Genomic DNA, 7,170 nt, shown 5'->3' with positions numbered 1-7,170 from the left:
GAGACTCTGTCCATAGGACAACAATCAGTCGTATACTGCACAAATCTGGCCTTTATGGAAGAGTGGCAAGAAGAAAGCCATTTCTTAAAGATATCCATAAAAAGTGTCGTTTACAGTTTGCCACAAGCCACCTGGGAGACACACCAAACATGTGGAAGAAGGTGCTCTGGTCAGATGAAACCAAAATCGAACTTTTTGGCAACAATGCAAAACGTTATGTTTGGCGTAAAAGCAACACAGCTCATCACCCTGAACACACCATCCCCACTGTCAAACATGGTGGTGGCAGCATCATGGTTTGGGACTGCTTTTCTTCAGCAGGGACAGGGAAGATGGTTAAAATTGATGGGAAGATGGATGGAGCCAAATACAGGACCATTCTGGAAGAAAACCTGATGGAGTCTGCAAAAGACCTGAGACTGGGACGGAGATTTGTCTTCCAACAAGACAATGATCCAAAACATAAAGCAAAATCTACAATGGAATGGTTCACAAATAAACATATCCAGGTGTTAGAATGGCCAAGTCAAAGTCCAGACCTGAATCCAATCGAGAATCTGTGGAAAGAACTGAAAACTGCTGTTCACAAATGCTCTCCATCCAACCTCACTGAGCTCGAGCTGTTTTGCAAGGAGGAATGGGCAAAAATTTCAGTCTCTCGATGTGCAAAACTGATAGAGACATACCCCAAGCAACTTACAGCTGTAATCGCAGCAAAAGGTGGCGCTACAAAGTATTAACTTAAGGGGGCTGAATAATTTTGCACGCCCAATTTTTCAGTTTTTTATTTGTTAAAAAAGTTTGAAATATCCAATAAATTTCGTTCCACTTCATGATTGTGTCCCACTTGTTGTTGATTCTTCACAAAAAATTACAGTTTCATATCTTTATGTTTGAAGCCTGAAATGTGGCAAAAGGTCGCAAAGTTCAAGGGGGCCGAATACTTTCACAAGGTACTGTATATATATATATATATATATATATATATATATATATATATATATATATATATATATATATATATATATATATATATATATAATTGCATGCTCGGTAGCTCCGATATGGAGTCTTGCATGCCCCGCTAGCTACGATATGGAGTCTTTCCATCCACCTCCGGTTGCTTCATTCCGGCGGTGCATGCAATACATATATATATATATATATATATATATATATATATATATATATATATATATATATATATATATATATATAAAATTATATATTTGCATGCCCCGGTAGCTAAAAGCTTAGTTACGGCTCTGGGCAAAACCAACGCCCTTGGCCAGTATACAATATTTTTCTCTATGCATTCTTTTCTGTTGAGCACTCCTGACACCGTTGAAACGGTGGGTCTCAGGTCGCCTGCGGATACATAAGTCCAATCATTGCGTCTGAACCTGGTGTGTAATCCCAAGGTAACTGCTCACTTTTAACACGATTTAAGACGTTAATTCACGTTTTAAGTAATACAGTGTCCCTTCAAACATGTTAAAGGAGAGATTCGGAAATAACATTCAAACCTATGCGCAAGTAAATACCATCATAACTCCTAACATCCAAAAAAAAAAAGAAAAAAGAAAAAAATAACAATAATATATATATATATATATATATATATATATATATATATATATATATATATATATATATATATATATATATAATTGCATGCCCCGGTAGCTCCGATATGGAGTCTTGCATGCCCCGCTAGCTACGATATGGAGTCTTTCCTTCCACCTCCGGTTGCTTCATTCCGGAGGTGCATACAATATATATATATATATATATATATTTGCATGCCCCGGTAGCTAAAAGCTTAGTTACGGCTCTGGGCAAAACCAACGCCCTTGGCCAGTATACAATATTTTTCTTTATGCATATTTATTTGTAAAACTAACCCTAATCCTACCCCTAAAATATATTAAAATATACTGTTAAAGGTTGTTCAAGTTTACAAATACTATGCACAATACTATGTTCATTTTTTTCCTGTGAGCACCACAAAAAAACTTTATATTTGAGTATGTTTTTATATCACTTATGAAAACATAAATCTGTTTATTGGTGCTGCTCACTATTTTTTGTATCAAAAAGGCTCTTAATTCCCCAAAAATATAAAGCAGATAGCTTTGTTTTAATATGCTTTTCTTTATTTCAATTTTATAGTCACGAGTCCCTTAGTAAACTTTATTTTAGTCTTGTTATTTTCTGTATCAGTGATAGTTTATGTAGAAATAGTAAATTAAAAGGGCTATACTGACACCTGCTGGATAATTTATGTCAAGTTGACGAAAAATACCACTTTGTTCCAATTCTGACTTAAGTAGAAAAACATCAGTTTGAACTTTTTGTTTTATCAGCTTATTTTCTGCTTCTGCTTTTGCTTCTGGAAATGTAGTGATATAAATAAATAGTAAATGAAAGAGTAAGTAGTGGGGTTCTGAAAAATATAGTATTATACATCCCCCACGTGTTGCTACAGCTGTTTAAATAACGTAAATTACATACCTGTAATTGTTCTTTTCATTGTTAGCATCCTGACAACTCTTTTCAAAATGGCCGCTCTAGTGCACTGGGGTTTCAGATCTGTCCTCTAGTCACTACAGGAAGAGCGATTAAAAAAAAAAAAAAAAAGAAAAAAAGTGCTGTGGTTTTTCTGTTCCCTATCACCTCATTGATCGTTATTGCTGTGTTATAATGTGGGCAATAATCCTTACACTATCAGTGCACTAGAGCGGACATTTTGAAAAGAGCTTTGAAACGGACTTTAAAGTTCTGTATAAAAAGCTAGCAGGATGTTAACAATGAAAAGAAAAATTACAGGTGCATTATTTAAACAGTTCTAGAAACACGTGGGGACGTCTAACGCTATATTTTTTGGAACCCCACTACTTACTCTTTAAGGTGCTATACTGTCACCTGCTGGGTAACTATTGTCAAGACACTTTTTACACAATATTTAATGTGTGTAATAAACATAGATAAAACACCAGTCAGTACTTATTTGAACTTATTTTGTGCTTCTGCTTTTCATTCTGGGAATTGATACTTGTCTGGGAATAAGCAGGATGCATCTTTGCTCAATAGCTGTTCCTCTGGTATTTATGGAGTCTCTTATTTAACATGCCATTAAAACTGAGGGACATTACTTGCAGTTCTATTTTCCAAAGCATGTACTGTAGATGTACTGTAAATGATGTTTATTTGTGAATTTAGAGTTCTGGCCCAGTTTTTTAAGATGCAGTTTTATATATATATATATATATATATATATATATATATATATATATATATATATATATATATATATATATATATATATACACAGTATGATATGTAAGAAATATAAATTGTTTACAAATAAAGGGTAAATCCGAGTAAAAGACAAATTAAATGTTTTTTTAGGCATCATGGCGATTAACTACAATACTTAACAAGCACCAGGAATCAGATGTACCACACTCCAGTGCAGTTTTTCAAAAATGGATTTCTAATAAATATATATGCTTCACCTTTAATCTGATGGACGGCAGCAATATTAGCCATATACCATGGTTTAATTTAATCTTTTTCATCTGTCCTTTATAGAAGCCTGTTGGTGGTCTGTGTTGTAAAAATGGTATGTTGTTGGAGAGTGTTAATAATATAACTTACAAAGTACTATTCTGCTGAAGATTTGATATGGATCTACAGATAAGTATAACATAATATCCTATCCATTACTGGCTGGGCTGATATGAGTAAAACAACACTGCCTGTAACAAATGAAATTCTAGTTCATCTTGACAGGGCCATGTCTCAGTGTGGATCTTCATCCCTTTGTTCTGCAGGAGTCAATAACAGGTGGGAGTTTGAAACAGGTACTAAACTGGAACTGCAACATGTATCTGCAACTAGACTCATTTTGACAACTTGTTACATTAGTGCCATTCTTTCACTGGCAGTTTATAAAGAGAAATATGTGGAATATATATATATATATATTCCACATATATATATATTCCACATATATATATATACACACACACACACAAAGAAATGATCACAGTGGGGTTAAATTCTTGAGTTGGAAATCATGCAATTTCTACAGCAAACAAAATGCATGTCAAGTATTATGTTCAGTTGTAGTTTTGTCAACTTACTTTGCTGTAGGTATTCAACTTCCCTGAAGACAGTAATCATTGAGGAATGGTCCCATCTCTCTGCAGGGCAAGCAGTCATTTCTATTGATTTATTTTGCCCCAACTCTAAAAAATATTGTTGTACAAGAAAATAAAAAGAGATACAACTTAAGCTCTGCCATGTTGCCCATAGTATAATCATTCACAAAGCAACTTAGCTGCTAATGATCGAGTCATTAATCAAGTGTGTACAGATTCTCAGATTCTGCGTGGTCAGCAGGTTATTATTGACTATTTTGTAATAAAAAGTTCTGCAACCACTCGTTATTCAGCAAGACTAACCCTGTTAAATTAAGACTGATTAGAGTACTGTTCGACTTCTACCAAGCTTAAGGATATTTTGCTTAATTTTTGTGATGTCTTCACAATGGTCTTTATTAATTTAGTGTAGCAAGTGTCCAGAAGGTGGCAGTACAATTACTAAAATGTTTGCTAAAGCTATGGCCAAAAGTTTTGCATCACCCTGTAGAATTAACAAATTTTGCTTCATAAAGTCAAATGAAACCAGCTGAATAACGTTACGTTAGAATTACATACCGCTTTGTATTTTTCCATATACTTTTACATTTGAAAATTTGACATTTTTAAATCTAACATGAAATAACGTACTAATATTATGGCTTCTAGTAGACGTTTGATATAATTGTGTAGTTTCTTTGATTGCATGATTTTAAATAAAATATCTAAATTATGTTCATATATATATATATATATATATATATATATATATATATATATACAGTGCCTTGCGAAAGTATTCGGCCCCCTTGAACTTTGCGACCTTTTGCCACATTTCAAGCTTCAAACATAAAGATATGAAACTGTAATTTTTTGTGAAGAATCAACAACAAGTGGGACACAATCATGAAGTGGAACGAAATTTATTGGATATTTCAAACCTTTTTAACAAATAAAAAACTGATAAATTGGGCGTGCAAAATTATTCAGCCCCTTTACTTTCAGTGCAGCAAACTCTCTCCAGAAGTTCAGTGAGGATCTCTGAATGATCCAATGTTGACCTAAATGACTAATGATGATAAATAGAATCCACCTGTGTGTAATCAAGTCTCCGTATAAATGCACCTGCACTGTGATAGTCTCAGAGGTCCGTTTAAACCGCAGAGAGCATCATGAAGAACAAGGAACACACCAGGCAGGTCCGAGATACTGTTGTGGAGAAGTTTAAAGCCGGATTTGGATACAAAAAGATTTCCCAAGCTTTAAACATCCCAAGGAGCACTGTGCAAGCGATAATATTGAAATGGAAGGAGTATCAGACCACTGCAAATCTACCAAGACCTGGCCGTCCCTCTAAACTTTCAGCTCATACAAGGAGAAGACTGATCAGAGATGCAGCCAAGAGGCCCATGATCACTCTGGATGAACTGCAGAGATCTACAGCTGAGGTGGGAGACTCTGTCCATAGGACAACAATCAGTCGTATACTGCACAAATCTGGCCTTTATGGAAGAGTGGCAAGAAGAAAGCCATTTCTTAAAGATATCCATAAAAAGTGTCGTTTACAGTTTGCCACAAGCCATCTGGGAGACACACCAAACATGTGGAAGAAGGTGCTCTGGTCAGATGAAACCAAAATCGAACTTTTTGGCAACAATGCAAAACGTTATGTTTGGCGTAAAAGCAACACAGCTCATCACCCTGAACACACCATCCCCACTGTCAAACATGGTGGTGGCAGCATCATGGTTTGGGACTGCTTTTCTTCAGCAGGGACAGGGAAGATGGTTAAAATTGATGGGAAGATGGATGGAGCTAAATACAGGACCATTCTGGAAGAAAACCTGATGGAGTCTGCAAAAGACCTGAGACTGGGACGGAGATTTGTCTTCCAACAAGACAATGATCCAAAACATAAAGCAAAATCTACAATGGAATGGTTCACAAATAAACATATCCAGGTGTTAGAATGGCCAAGTCAAAGTCCAGACCTGAATCCAATCGAGAATCTGTGGAAAGAACTGAAAACTGCTGTTCACAAATGCTCTCCATCCAACCTCACTGAGCTCGAGCTGTTTTGCAAGGAGGAATGGGCAAAAATTTCAGTCTCTCGATGTGCAAAATTGATAGAGACATACCCCAAGCGACTTACAGCTGTAATCGCAGCAAAAGGTGGTGCTACAAAGTATTAACTTAAGGGGGCTGAATAATTTTGCACGCCCAATTTTTCAGTTTTTTATTTGTTAAAAAAGTTTGAAATATCCAATAAATTTCATTCCACTTCATGATTGTATCCCACTTGTTGTTGATTCTTCACAAACAATTACAGTTTCATATCTTTATGTTTGAAGCCTGAAATGTGGCAAAAGGTCGCAAAGTTCAAGGGGGCCGAATACTTTCGCAAGGCACTGTATATATATATATATATTAAAATGATGTCTCATTCAATAGTCTGACAAAAATGTGCAATGCATACACTTTAGGGGTGTTGGATCACCATGTTCCTTGTGACACACGACATCAGTATTGGATACAGAAGCATAAGCTAACCAAGCTCCTTCTGTCAACTCTCTGGCTTCCCATAGTGTATAAAACTGACAGGAAGACGCAGCTTCTTGATACATTAATGGATTTACACAAAAATCATGTGTGACAGCCCATTTAGTGACTGTGCTACACATCCCAATTGTTTTCAATATTTTGTCCAACCTGTATGTTAAACAAATCAACACCTTTAGCTTAATATATTTTCAAAATGTCATTGAATTTCTTATAGCCCCGCAGGCATTTCTTTACGTATATTAAAAAAAAGAAAGAAAAAAGAAAGTAGGTCGGGACAGTAACCGGTGTTCTTGCCCAATACTGACTTCCAGTAGTAAAAATAATTGTTGAAAATTGTAATATAAAACCGGCCTATGTTAAATAAGGTGTTAAATAGATGGAAATTAGTTATTAAAGTGACTCTGTGGTCAACTCAAATTCCTCTCGTACCGGTACGACGAGATGGAAAACAGACAACCATGCT

This window comes from Acipenser ruthenus, chromosome 14 (genome assembly GCF_902713425.1).
Source record: "Acipenser ruthenus chromosome 14, fAciRut3.2 maternal haplotype, whole genome shotgun sequence".
NCBI lineage: Eukaryota > Metazoa > Chordata > Actinopteri > Acipenseriformes > Acipenseridae > Acipenser > Acipenser ruthenus.
Note: the sequence above shows the minus strand (reverse complement) of the source record.